This window comes from Micromys minutus (genome assembly GCF_963924665.1).
Source record: "Micromys minutus genome assembly, chromosome: 27".
Lineage (NCBI taxonomy): Eukaryota > Metazoa > Chordata > Mammalia > Rodentia > Muridae > Micromys > Micromys minutus.
In genome coordinates, this window is record NC_137962.1 from 22,987,772 (window position 1) to 23,006,612 (window position 18,841).

The 18,841-nt window shown below is 46.6% G+C and overlaps 2 pseudogenes across 2 annotated transcripts; both read right to left on the reverse strand.

Annotated features, from left to right (window-relative positions):
- Positions 1-6,748: 6,748 nt before the first annotated feature.
- Positions 6,749-9,885, reverse strand: LOC308438179 (putative ribosomal protein uL13-like; annotated as a pseudogene). The gene is made up of 2 exons: positions 9,798-9,885; positions 6,749-7,165 (listed from the first exon to the last, which is right to left on the reverse strand). The product of its transcript is annotated as a putative ribosomal protein uL13-like (transcript).
- A 4,418-nt stretch (positions 9,886-14,303) lies between these two features.
- On the reverse strand, positions 14,304-15,307 carry LOC308438180 (developmental pluripotency-associated protein 2-like; annotated as a pseudogene). Its single transcript has 2 exons — positions 14,644-15,307; positions 14,304-14,329 (listed from the first exon to the last, which is right to left on the reverse strand). The product of its transcript is annotated as a developmental pluripotency-associated protein 2-like (transcript).
- Positions 15,308-18,841: the final 3,534 nt, after the last annotated feature.

The following is an 18,841-nucleotide window of genomic DNA, read 5'->3' on the forward strand; positions in this document are numbered from 1 at the left end:
CTCCTCTGAGAGTCACAGAGCCAGAGACCGTGGACAGAGAAACTTTCCGGCAACAACAAAAGAAACCAGTTTAGACTGACAAACATAACAGCAGGCCAGGGAGATGGGGTTGGGTAGCTTCATTTCCAAACATCCTTTACAACAGAAGCGTTTTGACTGAGAATTCCTGAAGAGAAACTGGAAAGAGTTTCTGTGTCTGCAGGCACTGGTGGACTGGTTGGAATTTCAGTACTGAGGGGAGAGATTGGAATTTTATAGGTTCAGAGGTTAATTACTTAGCTTCTGAAACAGCTATTCCTTGCCCCACTGTGTGTCTGAACTAACACCTTGTGATAATAAATGAAAGCCTCTTAGAAGCCATTAACTTAGGGCTAACATCTTGCGATAATAAATAAAAGCCTCTTAGAAGCTATTAGCTTAGCAGAACACTATCTTCCGCCAATCTAAGAGCTAAGGATGTCATCAGATCGCACAGTGGGCCTATAGTGAGAGGCCAAATCTCTTAAATTCAGACTTCAATTTAGAGAACGAAGTTTTCCTAAGTTTGAACTCAGGTAAACTAACAGGCTGGTACCTAGCATTAGTTTCCAAGTTGCCCCCCAACAAAACCTGAGCCTAGCTCCAGTCTCTAGGCTAATTCCCTACAAGACCAGTGCCTTTAGGCTACACCCTCATCAAGACCAGGTTATTCCCCCGACAGATCCATACCCCCAGGTTACAAACCTGCCCTCTACCTTATGCTCACCAATGCAGAAGGGAGCAGAAATTAAATTTATCCCAGCACCAGCCAATTATGTTAAAGGCCACAGTAGCTTTTCAGTTAGATGCTTGCACACTTCCCCCTCCCCTGGTCCCGGCTTACTGCTTACTATAAAGTCTTGCCCCAATAGATATTTGGGGCTCCACCCAAAAACCCTGCACTAGGGGGGGGGGGGGCTGAGCTAGCTGGAATGGAATAAAGGTCCTATTGTAATTCATATCAGATCGGCTCCTGTCTTTTTTTGGGGGGTCACTGCACTTTCCTGGCAGTACAGTAGGACTGCTCCCCCATCTCACTGTGCGGGGCTCTCTGACGGCTCCTCTGACATACCTGATGTGTTTAAAAAAAGCTAAAGAGAGGGGGAATATGTTCTATGGAGGTGTGGGGGCATGGGGAGGGGAGTTAAGAGATTAGTAGAGGTGGGGGGGAGGAAGGAAGGGAGAGAGAGGAAGAGGAGGAAGAAGAGACGGGCCATAAACATATGGAGAGAGAGAAAGAAAAGGCAAGAACAAGAGCAAGAGAGGAGGAGGAGGAGGAGGAGGAGGGGGAGGAGGAGGAGGAGGAGGAGGAGAGAGAGAGAGAGAGGAGAGAGGGAGAGAGAGAGAGAGGAGGGAGGAGGGGGCAAGCAGCCCCTTTTATAGTGCCAGGCATAGCTGGCCGTTGCCAGGTAACTGTGGGGGCGGAGCTTAGACAGACTGCTTACAGTACCCACCAATGTATTTTAATGTTGCCTTGGATGATAACTTCCTGTGGGGTAACCTAATTTTGAGTTCCTGGGCCACACTCACTCAAGATAGCTCCAGAACAGTGTTTCTTATTCCCTTTATGTTGAGAACCTTTTTTTTTTTGTTTGTTTTTAACGTTCTCAGCATCATGTACTTGCAGACTCACACTCAGCCACAGGTCCCTCCTAAAGATTGCAATGCCATCAAGGCTGGGTGTGGGGACAGCTGGGAGAGTGCATGGGTAACATTCACCCTGAACTGGGAATGGCGGCACAGACTTCTCATTGCAACAGGCAGGAGGCAGAGGCAGGGGGATTAGGTATGCAGAGTCCTTCTCAGCTCTTAGGGCAGCCTGGGCTGAGACCTTGCCTGGGTAAATGGCGGCGTCTGCTGCGGGGCAGGAGGACTACACCATAGCACCTGCCCCACAGGGAGGCGGCCTCAGGAGTGGAAACCCTTTCTGAATACAGGGGCTCTGCCAATGTGTCTTCATGGGATCCCTTCTACTTTGGAGTAGAAATCCCAGCTTTGGACATTTTTAGAAGTGAACACAACAGGCCCTATACAAGAAGATTCATCTGAAATTCATTGCAGAGCACAATGCTCCCCAAATCACACCCGGAGGGCCCTCCCTAAATGTCTCAGGATAGCTGTCCCAGAGGCTCTCTCTCTTTCCTCTTGTTATCCACAAGCCGTATCCACCCTCACCACCCCCCACTCCCACCTTGCTGGGGCTTTCTTTTCTAAACTGCAAAACCCCTTGGCCCAGCTTTCTCGGAACCGAAGGCCAATGGTGAATAATGTGCATATGATGTCTTTATTCTGTTACAAAGTTACAGTTCAAAGGATACAAAGGTGGCTGATGTTTGTCCTACTCTCTCCTCCAGTCTCACCAGGTGTTAAGAGCCCACCTTAAAAGGATGGCCTTGTAGCTGACTGAACAAGCATAATACTCAGTTCCTAGCTTTGTCTACAGTGTTGGCAGAGCCAGGAGAGAGGATCTTCCAAAGAGCCAGCTGTGTGTACCTGTTGTTCTAGGAAGAGACTGTTCTTTTATAGGGAAACAAAACTCTTTATGGGCTCTTTGAAAACCGGCCAACAGGGGGCAGGACCACAGTCCTCAGGAGAGAGATAGTGACTAAGAATCAGCAAGAGGCTTTGCCTATGAGAGGGAAAAAAAAAAATACAAAGGAACCCCACTCCACACCCCCTCCCTCTTCCTGAGGATCTTTAGAAAGAACCTGAAAGGCTGGTGGCCTTGGGACCCTGCCATCCTGAAGGAGGGAGGCTTGGACTATTGTGGGTATCAAAGGAAAGAAGGGCTCAGGTTGGAGGGAGCCCCAGGCTGTTCTGCTCCCTGAGGGCTAGCCTCCCCACTCTGCTTAGAGGTTCCTCTGACCCTCTGGGAACAGGGAGTCTGGGGTGCCAGTCAGAATACCAGAAAGGGTACAGAACATTCTTAGATAAAAAAATAAATGGCCATCATCAGGCTGGGAAGTAAATTAACTTTGCTTCAAATGTAAATGTCCCCACTGGGGCGGAAAGTGTATTCTAATGACCTCTTAGGGCCAGATGGAAGAAAAACAACACCGTCCCCATCTTCTCAAGACTTTAATTTCCTCCTTTGAACAAAGGGACAATGAGGCGCTGATGGAACGGAACTGGTTGCAGGGTTGCCTGTTAAACGTGAAAAGGCAGAGATTGAGGCTTTAGAAATGTGTTCAATTTTTCCACCCCTGGGAGGCCACTACAAATCCATCCCGTGAGCTCTACTTTGGCTAGCAACAGTCCCAGTCCCTAGAAACAAGACTGGGGTTAGCTGAGGTCAAGAGCGCCACTGGGCTGATACTCTTGGTCTCTTCTCAGGATACATTCTGTGACTCAGTTTCCCTTTGCCTCCCCATCACCACCGCCAAGTCTTTGTCCTCAGTTTGTCTGGGCTCTCCGGAAATCCTTACCGACAGGTTATTTCTCTGCTGCTTGCGAAATGAGGCAATTCAAACAGATTAGATTATATTAAAGGCAGGTTTATTGGGAAGCTGCAAGTTCACTGGCCCCAAAGACTGAGGCCCCGGGGTGTTGCCATGGTGAAGGGAGGGGAAGGAGAAAGACAGCAAGGGCGTGCAAGGAAGAGAGAGAAGAGAAGGAGAAGAGGAGAAGGAGGAGGGAGAGGTCAAAATGTCTGGATTATATATGGAGAAGCTGAAATCCACCGCCTATGACATATTCTATTAGCAATTTCCAATTAATGGTCAGTCATTAATTCGACCCTAAGCTCTTGACAAGAAATTCGGCCAAGTGGGCAAGATGAGCATTAGTAACTATTGTTCAAAAAGAAGAACATTAATATTGTTGGGATTCTGTAAACTTCACCCCTCAGTTACCTGGCAATAGCCAGGTATGCTCCACCCCAGTTACCTGACACTATAAAAGGGGCTGCTTGTGTAAGGAAAAGTCACAGGGCACCAATGTTGTGAAAGGATGACAATCTGAGTCACGGCACCAATGTTAGGGGAAGGATGAAGAGAGTGGGGGGCATATGGCCCATGGAGGTGCGGCGAGGCCTGAGGGCAAGGGAGATGCCTCTGGGGGGTCCATGTTGGGAATCCCTTCCCTGAGGGAGCAGCCACACATCAGCATAGTACGGAATAGAGTTTATTCAGGTCATGGGAGAGTTAAGAGGGTGGTAGAGGCAGAGAGAGAGAGAAGTAGAAGAGTAGAGGCAGGCCATGAGCACGTGGGAGAGAGGGGGAAGGGAAAGGGAAGTGGAGGGGTAGGATTGGGAGAGCAAGGCTGCAAGAGCACAAGAGCAAGAGAGGCCAAGAGAGAGAGGAGGGGGGTCAAGCAGCTCCTTTTATAGTGTCAGGTCACTGGGGCGGAGCAACCTAGCCACAGCTGGGTAATTGAGGGGTGGGGTATACCTGGCTGTTGCTAGGTAACTGAGGGGTGGGGTTTACAGAATCCCAACAGCTTGCCCCCTCCTCTCTTGCTTGTTCCCTTGCTCTCTTGCTTTCTCACCTCCCTTGCCCCTCCTCTTCCCCTTCCTTTCTCCCCCTTTCTCTCCACGTGCTCATGGCCGCCCTCTACTTCTCAATTCCTCTCTTCTCTCTCTGCCTCTACTACCCTCTTAACTCCCCCAAGACCTGAATAAACTCTATTCTGTACTATAGTGTCCTGTGGCTGGTCCCTCAGGGGGAAGAGATCCCCAACATGGGTCTGCCAGAGGCATCTTCCTTGTCCCCAGGCCTCGCTCCACCTCCATGCCCCCCCACTCTCTTCATCCTTCTCCTAACATCATCTTTTAACAACAAATATAACACAGGAGCAGCCTAAAAGGCATGGCTGTGCTCACCTTTCTATCTGTGCAGGGATAAAGGTTTCCATCTAATATGCAGCACCGAGAGCTGGGAACATCTTCCACTGTGATGCCTGTCCTTGGATGTGTCCTTGGATGACATAGGATGCTAATATCTCCCCTCAGCTTCCTTGGGCTGTGCGTACAGCTAAAGTCTAAGATCAAAAGACCCATCCCCTTCATTGTTTGGAATAAAGGGACACCTGTCAATCACAGTGGGTGAGTATAAGGCCACTACTACATACAGTTCTGATCCGAATTTGAAACACCCTTTAATTAAATACTGGCCAGGATGAAGGACTTGGGCTAGGTCTGTTCTGGGCTTCCCAGGAAATGGTGATGAGTCACACTTTGCAGAGGCATATAAAGGCAAATCCATTCGCTCCCACCAGGTCCAAGGTGGGTAGAGGGGAAGCATATATCCTGACATATTTCCTGCCTCAGTATTTCCCAGTGTTGTTGGGTCAAACCAAAAACGTGTGGCTCGTTATCTTCCATAAACAGTAGCTTTCAGCATTTCAATACGTATCTGCCCTTGAACAGGGGCTTATGGGTTAGAGGCGTGCTTGTTTTACAGACCTTTTAGGCACAGTAATTAAAGCTTGAAACATAACTTTGACTCTTACCCACATTGTTCAATGAAAAGGGAAAAAGTAGGGTTGCTGCAAATATATTGTGTTAGCATTCTGTCTAAACTTCACCCCCACAGTTACCTGGCAACAGCTAGGTGTGCCTGACACTATAAAAGGGGCTGCTTGCCCCCTCCTCTCCCTCTTGCTCTGTCTTCTCATTCCCCCCTCTCCCCACATACTCATTCATGGCTGGCCTCTACTTCTCTATTCCTCTACTTCCCTACTCCCTCTCTCTGCCTCCACTACCCTCTCAATTCCCCTCCTTATGCTCTGAATAAACTCTATTCTATACTCTCCTGTGGCTGGTTCCTCAGGGAGATAGGCTGATTCACATGGGCCCTGCCAAGGCACCTCCTTCCCCAGTACCTGACTTCACCTCCATAGAACACATCCCCCTCCCTTTGTCTTTTTATAAATACACCATACCGTACATGGCTGAAAGTTGTGTGTCAGTCAGTTCTCTGAACCTAAGAAACTCAGATAGAAAAATAAAAAATTAATGGGAAAACAAAAGGAAATAATTCTGATATTCTCTTTGCTGTGTAAATCTCCCATCTTTTCCAAGTAGCCAGACTTGTAGTCTCCTGTCTCCATTTAAATTGTTCAAAGTATAACCTGGAGCCAGGGCCTGAAAGAAATTTAAAGATGACAGTGTATGGGAAATGCATAACCCTAAGATGTATATTAATTAGTAGAATTTTCTATTCATGGCCAGCTCCTCCTTGGGCCACAGCCCCATGGAGACTGTATTAAAGAGCTTTCTTTTGCTTTTTTTTTTTTTTTTTTTTTTTTTTTTTTTTTTTTGATTTTAACCTCTAAGCTTGTGGAGTGATTTATCACAGGAAAGGTACTGAAGATTTGGACTTTCTGGTTTCACAAGAAAACAGAGGGCAACAGTGTTACTGTGTCCTTTCTCCCTTAGAATTGTGGAGTCATAACAGGACCGGGCTTGACTGAGAAGCCCAAGAAGAATTTATTTCTGGCCTATGATAGAGGACATTATTGTGGATTGATGTCTATATGTAGGTAAGTGCAGGCACAAAATAAGACAAGGCCAGTGATTGGGCAGTGAAAAAGAAAGGCGGGCTCAGAGTTTTGGAGAGGTGGGAAAGATAGAGAGGAGAGAAGAAACCAAAATGGAGGAAGAGAAGGATGACCTGCACTAATGTGGCTTTAAATAGCCACAGGTAACTATGAGTATCTTATAAGGGATGGATTATTACAGTACAATTTATTTCTTTATTTATTTTTGAGGCACAAATAGTCTTTATTGGGTTCACACCAGTAGTCCACTGATCTTGAGGACCTCTGTGAACTTGCAGATTTTTTTCTCCACATTCTTTTCTGCCAGTTTCCGTAGCCTCAAGAGCTGCTCCATCTTCTGATAGTGGATCTTGACCTTTTCCTTCCATTTCTCCTCCAGAGTGGTGGTCACTGCCTGGTACTTCCACCCGATCTTATGAGCCAGACGACCCAGGTAAGCAAACTTTCTCGTAGGCTTCAGCCGCACAACTTTGAGGGTGGCAGGGACCCCCATCCGCTTTTTCTTGTCATAGGGTGGAGGAATCCCATCTAACACCTTTAGGCCTTCCAGGGCAGCCTGGCCTTTCTTGGTCTCGTGGGGGCAGCATGCCTCACACGGTGCGCCAAAAAATGTGGCTCAGAGCTCGGAAGAGAGGTTGGTGTTCATCAGCTTTCAGAGAAAGGCGTCATGTTTGTTTGTTTTTTAATATTTATTTATGTTATGTATGTGAGTACACTGTAGCTCTCTTCAGACACACCAGAAAAGAGCATCAGATCCCATTACAGATGGTTGTGAGCTACCATGTGGTTGCTGGGAATTGAACTCAGGACCTCTGGAAGAAAAGTCAATGCTCTTAACCCCTGAGCCATCTATCCAGCCTAGGACAATTTATCTTATCTAGGTGGACTGTTTACGTCACTATAAATTGGCTCTGAGTTTATTGTGTGGACGTTTTGTGGAGTGAGAATTTACTGATATAAATCTGATTGATAAATTACAAGCTTCTAGAGTTCTGATTTTGTTGGGTTACAGGAGGGAATTGTGACTGTAACCACAGGGGCAGATGCTGGAAATGTGAGCAGAGTCTGAACAAGAGATAGACATTTCTACATGGGGCTGGCGGGCCAGCAACCTGCCATGGGGCTAGCGATGGGAGGCAGAGAGAGACAGAGAGTAGCAGGCGCTACAGTGAAATGGTGACCATTTATATTTTCAATATTTTATTGCAACAGGTTATCTCCCGGACAACCTCTCAGCCCTTTGGTATTCAGGAAGGCATAGACATGAACAAGATAGTCAGGACAGGACAATAAAGGGGAGGCTTATCCTGACATCATGTATGTATGTGGCATTGTAATGAAGTTAGAGGTTGGTTCACCTCAGCTAGCCCTCCTGAATAGAACTGTCTGGCTTTAGGCTTCCTATCCTTAAAGATAAGTAGCTAGGCTTAGTAGGAAGTGGATGTCTGAGACCAACTCTCCTGAAAGAACTATCACAGGGCAACTTCAGTGCCATAAATGATCACGAAACACTCACAAGATAGGGGTTTTGAAGGCACAGATAGAAGAAATAATTGTTTCTCAGGACATGAGAGAGAAGAAAGTTGGTTTAAGCTCTGAACCTTCTTCTGCCATGGACTTGGAAGACAGGCTAGAAAGTGCAGGCACCATTGTGATCAAGACTGAATTAAGACTCATTCCAGATACTTTGCCTCTCCTTAATGCTGGTGCTTTCTCCTTATCCGTCTGTCCTGGCTGGTTTTGTGTCAACTTGACACAAGCTGGAGTTATCACAGAGAAAGGAGCCTCAGCTGAGGAAATGCCTCCATGAGATCCAGCTGTAAGGCATTTTCTCAACTAGTGATCAAGGGGGGAGGGCCCAGCCCATTGTGGGTGGAGCCATTCCCTGGCCCAGCCCATTGTGGGTGGAGCCATCCCTGGGCTGGTAGACCTGGGTTCTATAAGAAAGCAGGCTGAACAAGCCAGGGGAAGCAAGCCAGTAAGTGACATCCCTTCATGGCCTCTGCATCAGATCCTGCTTCCTGACCTGCTTGAGTTCCAGTCCTGACTTCCTTTGGTGATGAACAGCAGTGTGGAAGTGTGAGCTGAATAAACCCTTTCCTCCCCAACTTGCTTCTTGATCATGATGTTTGTGTAGGAATAGAAACCCTGGCTAAGACACCATTTTCAAGTGTATTCTGTGTTGTCCTGATCTCGAGCCAATGCTATTCTCAATTCCTCTACAGTTGAACTGATGCAAGACAAGATGGGGGAAACTTAGGAGCCATGGGAAGAGGACTCTTGAGTTGAAATCTTGAGGGGAGTGCCTCAGGCTGCTCCTGTAGCAACATTAACCTGTTTGTTGAGCTGTTGCTATTATGGGTCTGGGATTGTTTTGAGATTCACCAGTCTGACCCTGAATAAATGTAAACAAAGAAGAGGCTTCATTCAGATGCTGGTGCTACCTATGCACAGGGCTAGGGCTGCACCCAAGAGTGTCCTCAAGATGCATTCCTGAGTTACATGAGTCAGAGGTTTATAACGGCAAAACTTCCTACTTCCTGCCTTTGTGCAGTCAGGGGCAAGCACACATCCTAATGTACTTCCTGCCTACATGTAATCAGCTATGCCCTCTACCTGTGTGTAGTCAGGGGCAAGCAGGTTTGTCTACAGAAGGGGAAACATGTAGTTTGCTGTCTTACATGAAAAAGTTCAGGCAATTACAAGACCAGCTGTCAGGATTCCAGGAAGTCATCTGTCCCTGGACAAGTGGGGCTTACAGGTTAGAGGCATTTCTGCTTTCATTTTATTTATTTTATTTTTTTAAAAAAGATTCATATGTAAGTACACTGTAGCTGTCTACAGACACACCAGAAGAGGGTGTTGGATCCCATTACAGATGGTTGAGAGCTACCATGTGGTTGCTGGGAATTGAACTCAGGACCTCTGGAAGAGCAGTCAGTGCTCTTAACTGATGAGCCATGTCTGCTTTATAGCTCTCTTAAGTACAGTCATTTTAAACTTTTAAACGTGATGTTTACCATCACATTGCCAACCAAGTCTCTCCTGACCCGTTTCCTTAGGACTCATGCACAGATTCCCGTGAAGTCTTCTCCAAGGTTTTGCTTGGCCAAGCACTATTCCAGACTCCAGGGAACTGTGGGTCAGATGTCTTTATGCTCCATCCAACAACTCGTGTAGTTCTTGGTGAATAGTATATTGGCAGCAGTAAAGGAAAACCCACCCACTCTTTGACTCTCCAACATGCTATTCATCCATGTTCCCTAATCACCTTCCCTTACCTGCTGCATGTTTACAGGTCAGTAGCTCACACTGTAGCCACACTTCAGCCTCTGCTTCCTCTGTGAGCTGCCAACAGATTTGCCACATTCCTGCATGGATTTTAGAATCATAATTAACAATCATAATGTTTCAAATCATTTTTATATCACAATGTATTTGAGCATTCTCCCTTTTATGGACATGGAGATGATTTCTGATCCCCCCCTCCCATTATCAGTAACATTTGAAACAACAGATACATTGTCTCCATTTTAATGGCTTTTGCTGAATAATTCCAAACAATTGGATTGGTGAGTCAACGTGTAGTTTGTTCAACAAATATTGAGGGTATTGAGGAGGGTGGCTGGTACTGGTTGTAAAGTAGAGAGATGGCAGCCATTCATAGTGGGTAGTGTCCAAAGTCTGTTGTAACAATGGTCTCATTAGTTAAGGATGTGTGGACTAGTAGGCATCATGCTATCCGGTGTTTGGACATTTCACTTTTACTCCTTAATACGGCCAAGAAGGAACATAGCTGAGGTTTCTTTTTATTTCTAATTGTTTGGGTGCGTATCTTTGTGTATGAATCTGTATATGAAGGCAGGTGCCAATGGAGACCAGATGGTGTTGGGCCTTCACAGTGTTGGGTCTTCTGGAGCTGGAGTTACAGGTGGTTGTGAGCTGCCCAACAAAGGTGCTGGGAACTCAGCCTGGCTTCTCTGCCAGAGCTATTTCTCCAGCCCTGTCTCCCTTCCTATTTTTAAGATGAGAAACCAAACAGCTTACCCAGAGGATGTGAAGATGGGTCTATCTGGCTTCAAAGCTCTTGGGTGTAGATCAGCCTCATTCACATGGTGCTTTCCCCAAACACTATGCAGTATGCCAGTGGGGTGAGTCTCAATTGCCCTAGGGGCTTTTGCCAGCCTTACACCCACCACCTCAGGTCAAGGCTAAGCCAAATTCCATTCTCCATCTACAGTTCTTGGGAGGAGCAGGAACATTATTGAAAAACCGCTGTACTGACTGATAGTCATCTGACCCTCTGATCCCATGGCCTGTCATATGCTTGCTAGCCGATAGATTCAAAGGCTAATACTCTTAGCCAATGAATTTAACTTATAACCTTGCTGATGTAACCTGTACCCCTAAAGAGTATAAAAACTGCTTGTAACAGCCTTTCAGGGTCACCTCTCCTCTGGATGTAGGCCACCCCAGTGCACTGTACTAATAAACCTCTCGCTTTTGCATCGATCCCCAGTCTCTCATCTCATTCATGGGAGCCTCAAATAGATAAGACTCAATTTGGGTCTTACAAGTCTTTCTAATTTATCTCTGATCTAGCTTCAGAAGATGTACTTGTTTTTTTCATGCAGTGAATGCTGTATATTTTTCAGATGCAAAAGCAGAAGCGCTATTGAGCTTTTAACAGATTTCAAGGCCTTAGCTGAAAGAATTAACAATCTGGTGCTTGGAAGGGTGTGGAAAGGCCTGCCCCTCACACAGGCTGCTCACTGTTCTGCGGGTTTGGCCTTGACAACAAGAATGGAACTGACATTTATACCCAACCAATGAACAGAAGCTGATGACCCCTGAGGTTGGATTAGGGAAAAGCTGGAGGAAGTTGAGGAGGAGGAGGAGGAGGGCGACCCTGTAAGAGGACCAGCAGTCTCAACTAACCTGGACCCTTGAGATCTCTCAGATACTGGATCACCAGCCAGGCAGCATATACCAGGTGATATGAAGCTCCCAACACATATACAACAGAGGACTCTCAGGGCTGGGTTCAGTCAGAGAATATGCACCTAACCCACAGGAGACTGGAGGCCCCAGAAGTTTAGAGGTCTGGTGGGGTGGGTGGGATGGGGAGATGGGGGTGGGGGTGGAGGGGGGTATGGGATGTAGAACAATAGGAGGGTGGATTGGGAGGGGAATAAAATTGTGAGTGTAAAAATAAAACTTAAAAATAAACAAGAAGAATGGAACTTATACAGAGTCTGCAACTGACTGTCTCAGTGCCCTCATCCCCACCATCAGGAGACTTGCGGACTGTTTAATCAGGATCAGACTTCAGTGGCTACAAAGCTCTCTGGCTTATGGGGAGTATTCTACTACATGCAAGCTGCACTGTTACACATTTTATTTTTAATGTTTTTATTATGCATGGAATTTAATTTAGTGTAACAAAGTCATGTTAATCCAATACACTGAAATTAGATTTAAAAAGTAAACAACCAACCATCCCTTCTTAGAGATGTTGTACTATTGTACATGTTTGTCGGTATACATTAAATGTATGCTTTTGCCATTCAGCATTTTCCACGAACGGTGTGTGTGTGTGTGTGTGTGTGTGTGTGTGTGTGTTCTGGTTTCTGCATTCCAAATGTAGCATGCACATTTTTCAAAGTCCTATTCCCATAGTGTCTCTCTAATGGCTGCATGGTGCTTCATTGGGCCATGGTACACTCAGTACATTCTCAGCTACTGAACACCGAGGTGGGATCTTGTCCTCCTCCTCCTCCTTCTTCTCTTTTTCCTTCTTCCTCTTTCTCATCCTCCTTCTTGTCCTCCTCCTCTTTCTCCTTCTTCTTCCTCTTCTGTTTTGTTTGAAGACCAGAATCTTATTTATCATAAGATGTCTTTTCCTCCAAATTGGCTTTTAGACCCTGAGAAGGAAATAGTTTAAACGGCAAAAGAGACTTGGAAGACCTGGTTAAACTGAAGCTCTTGATTAATGTTTTTGTTTTTCCAAGCAGGGTTTCTCTGTGTAGCATTCATTGGCTGTCCTAAAACAAACTCTGTAGATCAGGTTGGCCCTACAACCCAGAGATACGTCTGTCTCTGCTTCCTAAATTCTGGGATTAAAAGCTTGTGCCACCAGGCTCAGCAAATTGAAGCTCTTGAAATGGATTTGACCTTAGATTCTCCAGTATAACCAATGCTGTCACAGATCCCTGCTTTTGAGAAGGAGGGAGGGAGGGAGGGAGGGAGGAAATGTTTGCAGAATCAAGGCAGAATTCTGTGCTGCCTCAGCTTCTGGGTAGTTTGAGAGATGAGGAATCCATTGTACTGAAAGATCCTCAAAGGTTAACAGTGTTTCCCTTTGCACCTGAAGCAAGTCTGCGTGTCTGCACTGCAATTCTAAACTCAGAGGCGGACTGAAAGAGTCTATAACTATGGCCTCCTACCTCCACTTTAAATGTCCAAATGACTCTTTTAAGAAAAGATTTATTTATTATGTATACAGTATTCTACCCGAGTGTATGCCTGTAGGCCAGAAGAGGGCACTAGCTCCCATTACAGATGGCTGTGAGCCACCATGTGGTCGCTGGATATTGAACCCAGGACCTATGGAAGAGCAGTCAGTGCTCTTAACCTCAGAGCCAACTCTCTAACCACCCCATCCCCCAGTGATTCTTGAGTTCCTCCTCCTCTTTTCTTTCTTTGGTTACTGTATCCATTCTTTTCTCCTCCTCCTCCTTCTTTTCCTTCTCCTCCTCCTCCTTCTCCATTGTTTGTTCTTATGTGGCACAGTCTAGCCACAAAACCCTAAAGTTACCATGTAGTACAATCTGGCCTCAACTCATCGTTTGCCACATATACAGATGGCCTTGTGTTCCTCTGTGTCCTCTTGCTCCTAGGTTCTGGGATGACAGTCCTCGGAATCTGTGCACACCTGTGCTCTCTGTGCGTGTTACAGAGAGCACTGAGGAGGCTGAGGTAGAACTAGTTCCAAGGCCAGCCTGGGCTACAACGTCAATCTGAGCTCAACCTGGGTCAGCTTAAAACAACAGAAGGGAAGCTGCTAGGCTAGAGATGTAGCCCAATATATCAAGTGCTCGAGTAACATACAGAAAAACCTTAGGAACATTTCATAAAAGTGGGAATGGAGTTACGTACCCGTGCCAGCACGAGGCTGGTGGAAAGGGGATCAGAAGTTCAGAATTATCCTCAGTTGTTAGGAAATTTTGAAGCCACCCAGAGCTATGGAAGACTCGGTTTAATGCTAGCAACACATCCCTGCCGCACGCCTGCAATCTCTATCCCTAAGCATACATTCCCAGCTGGGACGCCGCTGTGTACAGTATATGACGTGTTAGTATGCACACAGCCCTGGGTTGAGTGTCCAGCACTGTGCATGGTGGAAATGAAGACCCAAGGATCAATCAAGCCCATTAACATTGAGCCAAGGAGAGAAGGGGGGGTTCGTGGGAGCCGTTGATGACCGCTGGAGCATGGAGAGCCATCAGCAGGTAATTCTGCTGCTGGTGAGCTGCCTGTGCACCGGGAATAGCGCTGTATTTATGCCCATGTGTGTGGCCCTGGAGGTTGGGTTCATGGGGCTATACACGGGCTACACACGTGCAATTACAGAAGACAGGGATGATGAGTGTGATCAGAGGGGGGAAATGTCAAGTAATACACTTTTTAAAAATTAAAATGTTCAAGGCCAGCCCGTGCTGCAAGAGACCCCATCTTGACTATACACAAACAACTAGGGATCCACCAGTATAACATCAACTCATAGGTCACGGTGGACACTGCAATCCCGGCACTGAAAAGAAAAATCAAGGGAGGACATGGGTATTCCTCACACGCATATTGCTAGTGACAAGCCAATCTGAAAGGTAACATGCTATATGATTTCAAATGTATGGCACTCTAGACACGTGTCAACACCTAAAGATTGTTTAGCACAAGCAACGAACTCTATACCATAGTCCAGGCTGCTGGAGCTACTGTATGATAACGCCTGAATCAAGAAAAAAAAAACATAAAAAGCACTTTCTGCTTTTCTAATTTGAAATTGATCCCCAAGCCCCTCCCCCAAATCTATGGGGTGGGGGAAGTAGAACAAAACAAACCCACTAAAGCAATATTGTCTGCCATGGACAACACACCATCTGAATCCAGTGGTTTGTGGTAGAAAGGCCTCTGCAGAAGAGGGAGAAGGACAACGATTCAGACATGAGCTGAACATCTCTCATGGAATTCTGCCCCAGGCTGCAAATGTGGACCACTGAGGTGAAATCAGAATTTCCACTATACCACTCTCCTGATTGCTACTTTGGCAACTGCCTTGAGGCCGGGTTTCTCAGAAGACTATCTTGGGTTTCTCGGGACCCAGCTTCATTCTGGCCTCACGAGATGTGCTGGGAATATAACACTCTTGTTGACAATGTGAAAGTCTCTGAAGTCTCAGATAAATCTCAACTTTCTTGCCATCTGTACTCAAGTTAGGATAACAACGCCATTCCTGAAGTGTGTTCTGGGACACATCATTAATAGGAGGCAGGGTGGCGGGGACAGGTGCTTGGGATGGTTCTTGTTGGGTGTTCGATTCCCTCGTATAGCACCAGAGAATGGACTGATAGTCTGTTGTCTATGGTTGAAGAAACATTTGATTCCATGGGCTATTCTGTGGTAAATGGGTTTTCGTCAGTAAATGGGACCAGCATCAAAACCACACTGTCTTTATCCAAGTCTTCCTCGGATTGGTTCTTGTGTAAGTCTCCTGGCCAAAGCATGACATTTTCAGGCAGGCTTTGGAGAAGACAGAGGCCGAGGTGGGATATTTTTGCTACAGTGCTGAGATGAACATTCTCACAGTTACGGCTCTTAGCCACACTGTCAACGGCTTTCTCATGAGAAATTCTTATACTTACCAAGTGAAGGCATTTAAAAGGCTTTGCCAGCTAAGTCGTCTGCTGCAAGACCAGCTTATGACCTTCCAACTCTCAACACTACATGTAGGACTGGATTTTTCCTGCCTTCTTGCTTTTGTTTCTTGTTTTGTATTTGAGAAAGAACCTTCCTACGTAGCCCAGGCTAGACTGGAACTTTTGATTCTTCAGCCTGAGGCCCTGGAGTGCTGGGATTAAAATATACATGTTTATGTAAGTTGGGCCAATTATTCCAATTTATTCTGTCTGGTTAAGCTAGTTTGAAACTTTGATTCTAATGAAGATATTTATAAGTATGGCCACCACACTGAATACCTTGCAGGAAAAAAAATTATGAAGAAAAGTTTCCCTGGAAGTAGGATTTTCATATGTCACTGTGGCAGAAAGGAAATTACAGTTGGAGGGAGAGATGGTGAATGTTAGGGGGAACCCACCAGAGATGACCACTCAGACAGTTTATAGCCAACTGAAAATCTGTATTCCAGCCAGCTGGGACTACACATGGGTATTAGGTCTTGGGTGTAAACCACCCCACACCCCAAGTGTCTAGAGCACAAGTGTTTTGAAGGGGGCATTTTGCTCAGCAGTTGCAATGAGGGCTTTGCAAAAGCAAACCTTTTAACAGAAGATAAGTTAGCCAGGGCATCTTGACCTCAGGTTCCTAGAATGGAGTTTGGTAATTTTCCATGGGATTCTTCATCAAGGAGATCAAATTCTAGTAAAGCCTGAAATGGCCTCACCCAGAATACAAGATGGAGGAGCCTCTGCCGTGTCCCAAGAGTTTTAAATGTCCTTGTGTCCAACCAACTTAAAAGGTCTACAGAGCCTGTACTTTTTGGAAAGCAAATATTAACACAGAGAGAGGGGTGTGGGTGCTGCCGACTTACCCAGCAGTTGTTTCTGTTTGCTGGTACTTACGTCCAGCCGTCTGCTGCCAAATGCTAATTTTTCTTCCCTAGGAGAGTCACATATTTTAGTTGAGCCAGAAGAGATGGGGGTGTTGGTTCATTTGCCAGATGACAGCTCCTGGCTAAGAAGGGGAAATCTCTAAAAACACAGCGATCATTTAAAATGCAGTTGCCTTTGTTTCCTGGAAATGAAGTTGTGCAGGGAAGGCTGGGGGGGGGAGGGGGTGTAAGAAAGAATTCACTGGTCAGCAGCACACAAGTCTTGACTTGTTCCATTTCCAGCTTGGGCCAGTCCACCCCCCCTCTTAGGCAACCTGGTGGTCCCCCACTCCCAGGAGGTCACCATATTGATGCCAACCTTAGCGGAGATGCCCAGCACACAGTGCCCACAGCACAGCACTCCCAGACTTGAGTGATCCTCCTGCCTCAGCCTCCCCAGTAGCTGTGACTACATCAGATTTCTCAACATCCGTGGCTTAGATATCCTGATAGAAAGACACAGACGAACAGGGTGGATGTGAAAACAGGACCCATCCTTTTGCCGCACCCAAGAAACACACCGCAGCATCGAGGATACAAATCACATCAGGATTATATAAAAAGATATTCAAAGCAAACAGACCTAAGAGGTAAGCTGATGTACCTCTCTGTCCGTTGTGTTCTTAGTACAAGCAGGGAACAGAACAGAGATTCCTCTCCCATAAACTTGTGACTCAGCATTTTTCTTCAGATCTCGGGTGCAGAACCATTAATGACTGGTTACTAAATGGAACCATCAACAAGTCTCTGTGAAAGGATCTGGTGACCAGCTCCAGGGCAGGGCGCTTACTACGTACCACAAAACTATGTTGGACCCGATGCTCCAGCCAAAAGCTGAGGGAAGATTATTGGAGGCTTATTGTTACTTTTCCTCTTTTAATTCCTGTCCAAGCCAGTTTCCTGAACTAGGCCCCGGTGTCTGTCAGCAAAGCCCTCCTAGATGGTAGGGCTGGGGAGTGGTCCCTACCCCTGCCTGCTACTGTAAGGAGCGAAACCACTAATCCTGTCTCAGGGGTCAGCTGATGAAATAAAGTTACCCTTACCTCCCTCACACTTCCCTGCCTGCCTACAGCCGCCTGTGACAGCCGGAGGAGTGAAGGGGCTGTGACTGAAAATATCAACAGCTAATATTAATAGCACTTCCTGCGTTGCCCGCAGTATTCACATCAGTCTCTCTCATCAGCATCTCACAGACCCAGACAGAAGTCCTCTGTCCTCCAGTTTCCCAGAGCTGGGTCAGTTGGAGGGGCAAGTCTTGGTGTGGACCCAGCAGCCTCTCTGGGGAGCTCGGGCACCACAGTTATCCTGATGCCACCGAGGACAGTGACATTGCTAGATCGACAGGTAGGGCATGATTGTCTTTGAGTGGAAATGGAGGAACAGAACTTGCAATGACCCAACCTTTTCAGCACCAGCAGGGCTGACCTCTGAGAACAATGATCTACCTGTGAGTCCTCCCCGCTCTTGGGCAATGTGGCTGTCACTGGGAACTTTGTCTTCTGTTCTTCTGTCTCCACCGTTTGTTCTTTCCCCGTCTTTGGACTACCTTGCCTGTTTTTGATCTCACCACCTCTCCTTCATCCCCATCCTTCATCTGTAGATGGTGCTCCCAAGTGCTCCTGCTGGCACAACAGAGGAGTCACAGCTGGATGGGGAGCACGGCCTTTAGACAGACAGCAGATGGTGGCACGAGACCCGAGCATCTGTGTTAAACTACGGCAAGAAAATATTCTCTTCAGGTGTTTAAAATCGCTCATGGGGGGAAAGTGGTGTGTGTGTGTGTGTGTGTGTGTGTGTGAAAATTCTTAAAAACTAAGAGTCAGCAGGTCAAATGCATCAGCTGAACCTACAAGGAACCGAGGTTGTTAGGATTTTGATCAATACTTTTTATATTAACAGAAGATCCTGCTAGAGAAATACTTTGGACAACACAGTGAAGCCAGCGGCCCTTTGCCCTCCCTTGTCAGGGGTAAATCTCTCCCGGAGGAGGTGGATTTAGATGTTGCTGGCCTCAGAGCAACACCGGTGCTTCTTGTTTGGATTTTTTGCTGTCAAATTACCCAGGGCTAAGGGACGCTAAGTACCTAAAACATAGTTGCTGGCCAGGCTGGCTGAAATTTACATATAGGAATCTAGTGAGAATCAGAGATTTAGTCACATGTCTGAGCCTTATGGCTCCAGCAACAGGATCAAGCCGCTGACGTCCAGAGGCTCATGAAGCCACCTTTGATTTCCTTAGCAACTAATGGATTTTCTCCTCAGCATGGCAACTGGTTTCCTCAGAATCAGGGAGATTTCCCCCCAAGCCTGGAATGAATGGCCGAAGTGACTCAGCATCGCAGGACCTGTTTTGGTTGAATAAGGACGCGGTCTGCAAAGCATGTGGCTGCCAGCAGGTGGCGACTGTTCGCGCGGACGTGGAGGCCAGCTGCCACA